Source organism: Aedes aegypti, unplaced genomic scaffold, assembly GCF_002204515.2.
Source record: "Aedes aegypti strain LVP_AGWG unplaced genomic scaffold, AaegL5.0 Primary Assembly AGWG_AaegL5_hic_scaff_15_PBJ_arrow, whole genome shotgun sequence".
Lineage (NCBI taxonomy): Eukaryota > Metazoa > Arthropoda > Insecta > Diptera > Culicidae > Aedes > Aedes aegypti.
In genome coordinates, this window is record NW_018735053.1 from 1 (window position 1) to 10,037 (window position 10,037).

Sequence of the window (10,037 nt, forward strand, 5' to 3'; positions counted from 1 at the left end):
TGAAGAAAGACAGGCTTTGTCCCAGTTGGGACGTAACGCCAGAAAGAAGAAGAATGCACAGGGCGGAGGCATAGATGCGCACTATATCGAATTGCCTCGTGACTCGGCGAAGTTTGTCAAAAATTTAACTTCGCACGATGGTTCACCCATTTTTAGTCGCGAAGCAGTATATTATTCACAACATTGTCAATTCCTATTTCTCAGTACAGTGGGGATTCACTCGTTGGGGGCCCGCTACATGGAATGACTCGATGGTTGGATGTTCGCTGGTTGGAAAAAAAAATCCAACTAAAAAGCACTCGAATGTCAGGAGAAGATGTCAAAACTAATTTTGACGTCTGACTACCGTCGCATTGAAATCTCCATTATAGAACAAATGTGTATGTAGATGTGCGTTTCGTGAGATTTGCGCTCCAGATGCGTTAAGGCCGGTTTGCTACTAACAAGAAAAGGAATCGCCTATCTCGATGCGTGGAAAATTTCTCCAAAAAATAGTCAAGAAAATCACTTTTTTCTGATCGCAGTACGCAGTTGTGAAGAAATGTCACTTCAAGTCAAGGAATTTCTTTACTTTTCTTGAGCGAAACAGCATACTTAGCTTTAAAGGCCCAAACGCAATGACAGCGGAACGGCAACGGAAAGCGGAACCGGTTCGCCAGTATGAACTATAGTATGCTAGTCGACTCAGTGTTGGTTCACTTTCATTCATTGACAGTTCAGTCGAGATGGTGTGATTCATGCTGGCGAACCGGTTCCGCATTCCGTTGCCGTTCCGCTATCATTGCGTTTGGGCCTTAAGGCCGGTTTGCTACTGACAAGAAAAGGAATCGCCTATCTCGATGCGTGGAAAATTTCTCCAAGAAATGGTCAAGAAAATCACTTTTTTCTGATCGCAGTACGCAGTTGAGAAGAAATGTCACTTCAAAGGGGGCTCTCTGTAGAAAATTTCTTGACCCTTTCAGTCAAGGAACATCTTTACTTTCTTGAGCGAAACAGCATACTTAGGCCCCAAGCACAATGTGAACGACAAAGCGGTACAACGGCAGAACGGCATGCCCTTTTTGATCTACACTTTACTTATCAATCCAGTGTTGACTAAATCCTTTTCAATATTGACTTGACTAGTAGAGTGTAGTTCAAGATGGGTTTGCCGTTTTGCCGTTGTACCGCGCTGCCGCTCACATTGTGCTTGAGGCTTTAGCTTAATCCTTTATAAGAGAGATTCGCGGAAGCTGACATTTCTGTCAAAGTGTAAGCCAATCGAGCTGCGAGAGCTGTCAAAGTGTGAGCCAAACAAACATGCGTTATGTTTGTTTTGAACTTTTCTTGAGGAGTAATGCAATCCACTTGAAATTCTAGAATGATTCGCGAATCAGGCGAAACTGACAAAATGTACACAATTTAAGAAAATATACGTTGAAATTGTAGCTCGATTGTCTATTCACTGCACTTGAACTTTTCCCATATCGATAATTTAACTATTCAAAAAACGCAAATTTGTAGAAGACGAAACTTCACCTCATGCCAAACCACACACTTTACTGGTTACGCCTGTGTTGTTGTTTATCAAAGTGATGGGCGCATCTGAAATCGAAATCAAAACACGGCGAGAGTAAACGGCGACACTGCAAACAAAAAAAATAAACAAGGCGTACATGGCGGGCTTAATTGAAACCAGAATATAAACACGGCGCAAAAGTAATAGACGACACTGAAAATAATATCGATTACAGGCTCATAACATTGGGCGATACTGGCATTCTCGAGTACGTTTTAGGCGAAACCTTTAAAGATTTTTTGAGTACGAAACAGCTAGGGAAATTGTAGGAGATGTGTGTGGTATTGATGAGGTTTTAAAACTTGGTTTATGAAATATGTTTTAATGTGAAAAGTTAAAGTTTGAGTATATTTTCTCCAATTGGGATTTAAAATTGCACATGAAAGTTTCATTGATTATTTCCTCATTGTAATTGGTTTGTCAGATAGGCCCTAATCGCGAATTCCTCTAGAATTATTTCGGTAAAAGTAATTTTGCATAAAGCAAAACAATAAAAATATATTTTTCTTTTTTAAATATTTGACAATGCGACTTTTAGTTGTTGATTTTTTCGGCTGTTTATTTGTTTGGATATGTAGCTCAAAGATCTATAACGAAACAAAATACACTTTTTAGCAAAGAGGAAGTCATGTCCGTGTTACAATATTATTCTCGACGCCGAGCAATATCAGCACTGCTAGTCTGTTGCCAAATCATTCCATTTTACTTCCACTTATCTCTCTATAAAGGATCACTACTTTTAAGTAGATTTGAACGAGCGTGCATATGAAAACATGTTGATGATTCCATGATGATGATGATGATGATGATGATGATTTTTTGCAGTGCAAATTCTGATGTAAATATTTATTTTTATCAGTTGCTCTTCCAAGATTTTATGAGATTACAGAAATTAATCTTATTAGATAAAAATGGTGTTCAAGTGCCAGGAGGACAGTTTTCTAAAGGAATACATCGCTAAGGTGGTAGCTTGTGAAAAGGTCGTCAGTGGCGGATTCCAAGTTACGTTCGAAGACACCGTACTTTTCCCGGAAGGCGGCGGCCAACCCTCGGATCACGGTTGGCTGAACGGAACTGAAGTCCGGAATGTTATCCGTAAGGGAGCGACCGCAGTACACTTTCTGGATGGGGAGGAATGCCATTTCAAGTTGGTGAAGAAGTTCACCAGAAGATTGACTGGGACCGTCGATTCGATCACATGCAGCAGCATTCCGGCCAACTTTGATTACAGCCATTTTCGACCGGGAATTCGGATACAGCACCAAGTCCTGGTGGTTGGGATCGGAAGATTCCTTTGTGGATTTGGATACCAAGGACGTTACCAAGGAGCAACTGGTAAAGTGGAGACAATTTGCAACCAACTAATAGTGGACTGCACCCCTGTAGATGTTAAAGTTTATCAACGGATGATCCAGCTTTGAAGTCGGAAGCGACTCGGACTCGTGGGCTTCCGGAGGACGTTAGTGGGCCTCTTCGAGTTGTGACCATCGATGGAATCGAAAGCAACATGTGCTGTGGCACACATGTAAAAAATCTAGCCCAGCTTCAAGCAATTAAATTTCTGAACGTTGAAAAAAGCAAGGGCAAATGTCTGGTTCATTTTCTTGTCGGAAATCGTGTCCTGAAGAAGCTCGGAGATTGTTACGAGCGAGAAATTCAATTCAACACTTTGCTAAACGGAGGACCACTGTCGCACGTGGATCTCATTAAGAAAATGCTGACAACGATCAAAAACTCGCAGAAAGTTTGCAAAAAATTCACAAATGAACTTGCTCTAGTAGAGGTGGCAAAAGTAAATGCTTTGAACCCTAAACCCAGATTCTTCAGCGTTCATCGTCTGGACGGAATGGACTCGGACTTCATCGGCACCTTTTTGAGAAATGTTAACATGTCGGAGTGCTTCTTCTTCCTAACAAATGGCGATGAAACCCGAAAAGGTCAGATGGTACTCCAGGGAAAGCCGGATGATATTGCCAAGATAGGAGACGCAATTTGCAAAGCTCTGGATGGAAAAGGTAGTGGCAAAGGTACCAGATATAATGCCAAAGTTCTCAGCTTAGTGTTCTTGAGCACTTCCACAGTTATTAACTGAGAGCTTTCTTTGCCGATTGACCATTTTTGCATGTGTACATCGTGTGGCAGGTACGAAGATATACTCTATGCCCTGGGAATCGAGGAAATATCCTTTACGAAAAGATCCTCGACCAGCGGGACTTGAACCCACGACCCTCAGCATGGTCATGCTGAATAGCTGCGCGTTTACCACTACGGCTATCTGGGCCCTGTGTATTATGCGCACTATTGAGAATCGAGTTGCGACACGGCGAAGTTAGTCAAAAATCAAACTTCGTACGTTGGTTCACCCATTTTTAAGCTAAGTATGCTGTTTCGCTCAAGAAAAATAAAGAAATTTCTTGACTGAATGGGTTAAGAAATTTCCTACAGAGACCCCCCTTTGAAATGACATTTCTTCTCAACTGCGTACTGCGATCAGAAAAATGTGAATTTCTGGACCATTTCTGGGAAGAAATTTTCCACGCATCGAGATAGGCGATTCCTTTTCTTGTCAGTAGCAAACCAGCCTTTAGTCGCGAAGCAGTATATTCAAATCGAATTTTATCAGAGTCAACGATCCGAGAATTAGCCCTTTCGAATTGTTACGCGAGATATATGAAAATACTACTCGGTAAAAAATCAGCACGTTCGATTGAATGGATGACTTTTACTGTGCGCCGTGTGTTGGTGCTGTCTCGCTCTCTCTCACTAGGCAACTTGAAAACAGGGTGCACAAAAGCCAAACATTTTATAGCATGCATAGGCTCATATACAGTGCGCCTTTGTTTTGATGCGGTGAGCACTGGCAAAAACTACCGTTCAATGAACCATTCAAAACACTTATCACCATGACTTGAAGAGTTCTAACTTGGGATATGCTCTACTTTCTGACTTTGAAATGAAAAGTCGTTGATTTTGAACATCATGTTTTTTGTATGATAGCAACCATTGACAGCTTCGTTGTATAAAGTGATTGAGATCAATAGGGTCCTAAAGCCCTGTCTCAAATTTTAGTGCCCAAACGCTTAGGTTTAGGCCAATAACACATGTTTACTCAATTTTCTAATGTTTTCCGTTGGTTTGAGTCCAAAAAACATTTTTTTAGGATTTTGTCACAGCTCCTTGACTTTAACGTCAAATTTGGGTGTATTTTGTTTTCCGTGTCCCTTCCGAAATGTGAGATAGGAACAACCCCAGTGGTAAAACTAAAACCCCTGTGGTGTTTTGTCGACTAAGCGAACGTCAAATATGATCTTAAGTGTCAAGGTTCTTTTATGGACCCTGTTGCTTGACAATCGGACCGGGGGGGAATTCTTTCGTAAAAATAACCTCCAGAGCAAATGTGGCTTAGCTCTGTATTGGGAGATTATAAATTTCCTATATGGAACAGTTTGGAGTAAATGGAGATGAACAAAATGTAAATTTTACAGTCGATGTCAACAGTTTAAGTAGTAGGTATTAAGTCTCATTAGTTTATAGTCTAATTATCTGTCTAACGTCACTTACGTTTAATATTCCTTCTAGTCATATGTCCGGTAGTTCTGTCAAGTCTTGTGTCGTTTTGTGATCAGAGACGGCTGTAAATGTTTTGAGAGTAGGACTATAGAATTTTGAAGATATTCTAGTTTTTCCCATAGAGCTTAGTGACATTTGAACACACGTAGACTAGCATACGCTCGTCATACACAGTTTGTTTTTGTTTTCCTCAAAGAAACTTGCACACGCTTTCCAGACTCATCAAAATGCATATGGAAATATTACCTAATTTGAAAAATTTACACCCGGTTTCTGGGTGTTTTTCGAGACTGAGTGCATATTGTTTTCCTCTAAGGTTCACAACTACATCTACACTAGGGCACCCATACCATTGGGCGTGATAACCACTAATAGACAGATTAGCAGCTTACCAACTGTGCAATGCAAGAGTTCAATATTACAAATTGGGCAAGCTCCGTCACTGGTTGCTCACAAGTATCACGAATGCTGATAAACTAAACTAAATTGTTTTAGGTGATCCTTTCGTTGGAATTCAAAAATATTTCAATTACCTAGCGTTTTAAAGTAATTCACACAATTAGGAAAGTAGTTAAGGTAAAATAATCAATTAATAGTTATAATTCACTTCACTCGATACGATGCTGCATGGATTCCATTTGTTTTTTCTGTCCAATTTTGCTACTCACGGTTGATGACAGTGGCAGCTGTCACTAGAATCCAGGGCTGTCGGTGTTTTCAGATGAAGTTTATGAAAGGGCGCGTGCTGTTCAATAGGGGCAGCCAACAGACCCAATTTTTAAATTAAAGTTTAAACATGATACCGTGCACCCCCGCTAATTTGAACGGTACCTCATGCAAACCATCGGGGTTCATTTTTAATTTGAACTTCTACTCACCCTACGAACAACAGAAAATCGTACTTCTGGTTACCCCTTTGGCTGTTTTGTTTTGATTCTGCATTCCGTTCCACAGCGTTCACTTTGCTCCGTTCCATGAACTGAATGACGTTTGAACCATTTTTAATCTGAACGATGTGCAAATTAGCGGGGTACAAATTAAAAAAGTGTTCAGATTAAATGTGGTCAAACCAACGGGGGTACCCGGTATAGCCGTTTTTTGAGCGGGAAATATTACTAAAGTAATTGCAAGTAAGATGCTCTTTCGTGTTATTGAATAAAAACAAGATTTCATTAAAAATTTTAGGACCCCAATTCAACCCTCTCATCAGATGCGAGTTGGTGTCGAGGTAAGGCTTGCACACCGAAGATTGAGAGTTCAAATCTGGGTTAAAGCCTGAATTTGCTGCTGAACAGGAATGCGCTAAAGAAATTTCTCGCCGATTCCTTGCAGAAATTTTCTACAGCGACTCCCGTTTTGAACTGACATCCTCTTTTTCAACTGCGTACTGCAATCAGAAAAAAGTGCGTTCTTGATCGATTCCTTCCAGGAATTTTCCATGCATCAAGATAGGCCCAAGAAATTACTTGTCAGCAGCGAATCAGGCTTTAGGCGGAAACCTACACTCAAGATAAACTTCCCATTTGATTCATGTGCCAACCCATATGGATTTTTTGCAATGGGGGTTTGCACATACATAGTATGTGCGAAACCAATACATCATCACCAAAATTGTATCTTCATTGAAACCATGATTACTTCAATATGTAATCCATAATAGAAACACATACTTTTTATAGCTGGCTTCAATGGAATATATTGGTCACCTATATCGATGTTTTTCTTTGCATTAAAAGCAAGAATTTCAACTTTTCGTTCCTTGGATCAGAAGTATTTTATCGGAATCACACACATTCATGATTCCAATGAAATAAGATCCAAGAAACATTAAATGATGAACAGTTATGATGAGTAAACGAAATGGAAGTTTATTAAAACAAACTCATATATTACTAAAAGACATGTTATCACGCGGCAATTACATCTGCATATCAACATTCTTGGTGGAACTTGTGTTCGATTTCGGTTTATGGCTTGCAACATTTGGTCTCGCTGCTATTCAGGAATCTCTGCTTCATGGATTCCCCCATCTGCAACAAATGTAAATAAGAGTTGTAAAACCACTAAAACAGTTTTTGTTCTTTTCTAAATACTGTATATTCAATCAAGTCATCGCCGAATATTGCTGTTTGAGTACACCAAGGAGATCACAATCGCGGGATCATTTTTCGGGAGGCCATATTTGTTTACACAATGTGTTCCAGAAGGGTATGAACTTTGCACATACTTTGAATGTTCTTCAAATGACATAGATGTGTTACACAAATACATGGTATTAATTACGAGCATAATGAATATGAGGCACATATACAATTAATGAGAATGAAAATTCGACCAATGTATGTGCAAATGCACCTTTATTTAAGGGGGCTGTTTTCTTGAGTGTAGATATTATCCCACTTGATGTGCCGTCCGAAAGCCAGCTGGAAGGACACTGTCCATATCGGTAATCACCGAAGCGGGACAAAAAATTGAAACGATATGGGCCCCGTTTATAAATTTCATAACGCTGAAAGGGGTGGGTGGGTGTCCCTCGTAGCGTTACAACCCATACAAAATTTTGAAACAGTCTTCCATACCAAAAAGCGTTACGAGGGGGTGGGTGGAGTGGTCGAAAATGACCATTTTTAGCGTTATTATGTATCCGGTTGAAATCAAGACCAACATTTATTTATAATTATTGATTTCTTGGGCCCCGTGCGTCGCAGCTAATATGTGAATAGTGCGCTGTGTTCCATAAAAATCGTAAGAATGCAGCGCCACACTAAAAAACTGATTTCAGAATCGCGCGAGTAGAGGCGCGTCGCGAGTCTCACTGGCGCGATCCGGTTTGGTGGCGGTGCGACAATATGAAGTTTATGAATGAACCCTATCCATAACAGCAAACACGAACTAACGAAATCTGTGCGCTTTTTTCCAAAGGGGCGTAACTGACAAAAATAAACAAAATGAGTTAGCAGCAGAAATGCAATCTGCTTGTTACGTAGTTACAATACAATACCACGCAATTTCAAATTTATATAAATTTTTCATTAATAAAACATAAAAAAAAGATGGGCGCAATTGAACTTTGAGTGAAAATGTCTTAGAGTGATGTTTCGCCCTTTGTTTTGCATACCAAACCAACAGCAGCAAAAGGGCTAATCTGGGAAACCAGTTCATTTTGGGCACTTAGCATTTTTTGTGTCTATTTGCACCAAATATATTCAATAATTGATCCATAAATTGTATTAATGATAGTAAGACCATTGTTTCAATTGTATTGGTAACTGGGGCCCCCCATAATTTCGTTTTTGTGAATAACATCATGAGGTACGTCTGTGCTGCACTTGTTATTACCTCCCACACCTCACCGTACGTAACATAGTAATTATGTATTGATCAATCGTCCCTGAATACCACACAGCAAGAATACGGATTTATCCGATAAATGAGGAATGATTGTCAATACCAAAATGTTGGTGCATTAACATAAATAATCGACTGTTCGATGAGAATGTGCTGAATGGTGTGGGGAGTGATTGGGAGGGTTTTACGGACACTGCACTGCATTTTGGTTTTCATATACCCAAGTAACCACAAGCATTATACCATTGCATTAATTTGGTCGAAAGTCAACATTTTTTGCATTAATAATGTTATCATGCATTTATTCAATAACTGTCAAGCAATGATGCATTTGATTAACATTGTAAATGCTTTGTAGCATTATTTTAATATAGCATTATGCTAAGCGTTTAGAGTGAATATACAGTTATGCTGTCATACAAGATTACATAACCTCATTAAACGCACTCGAATCTGTAATAAATAAGTAAGACGATCGAGCACGTTCGCACTCGCTCATTGCGTTTTGTGGGATATGGAAGAATAATGAAATGACTTTCATTCATCTCGAACCCCCATTTCATGATCTAAGGATATATGTATTCATTCAAAATTGTTGTATTTTATCTATGAGACTCTTTTATTCATAAGGAGCGAGGGGAAATATCGATCAATTTCTCTCCCCGTAAATGTTTTCAATGCGCTAGGGCTTTGTTTTGTGGGTTAAGTTCTGTTATTTCCTCTACGAGAAAGAATGGTGATCAAATTATTTCTATTCATGTTTCATTTGGTGAGGAAAGGAAATCAATCGCCGAAGAGAATTCTTTCTATTCGTACTAACTGGGCGAATAGTAATGTTAACACACACAGTGGCTTCGTTTATAAGGAACTTTTATCCTACCTTATTACATCAGCAGCTTTAGCACAGGACACCAACGCGCCAGGCATCCAGCACACCATCATCCTAGTTTGTGGGTTCGGAATCCTGATTCCAACAAAATAAAATCATTCAGATGGTGAAGAAAACCATTGGAAGGTAGCCAATGGATTCATTGTTTTGTTTATTTTGAACGCAAGCCCTAAACATACATTATTTTAAGCTAATATACATCATGAACCCTAAATATACAAACATAAATGCTTTAGTAGGGCTTGTGCATTAAAAACTGCTTTACCAAGTATTGCATTAATTTGGTTGTTGTGGGGCCCTTTCCCACTTTAATTATGCTTTATAAAGCTCTTAAAGGTTATGTCACTTTAAAACAAAATCTGATAGCATACTATAGAGCAAACATAAAGTATTCATATATAGCTTCGTGGTTACTTGGGTAACAACATACCTATATCATTCAACTACTATATAATGTAGGAGTCTGGAATGCTATTCTCTTGGTCATCGGCCGGAACCCAAAGCTTATCCTCAACAGCAGCAGAACTATCAGAGCGGACTTTTCTAAAGTACCACCAAGATACAGACGTTCATCGTTGCTCTTGGAGGTGCAGACGTTTTTTTCCTTCTCCTTAATTGCTCCACGGTTTGACCTTCGCAGGAAATGAGCACGGATTTCTTTTTCGGAACTTT

General features: G+C 39.5%; 1 pseudogene; it reads left to right on the forward strand.

The window, feature by feature from the left end:
* Positions 1–2,384: 2,384 nt before the first annotated feature.
* Positions 2,385–5,196, forward strand: LOC5572714 (annotated as a pseudogene).
* The last annotated feature ends 4,841 nt before the right edge of the window (positions 5,197–10,037 follow it).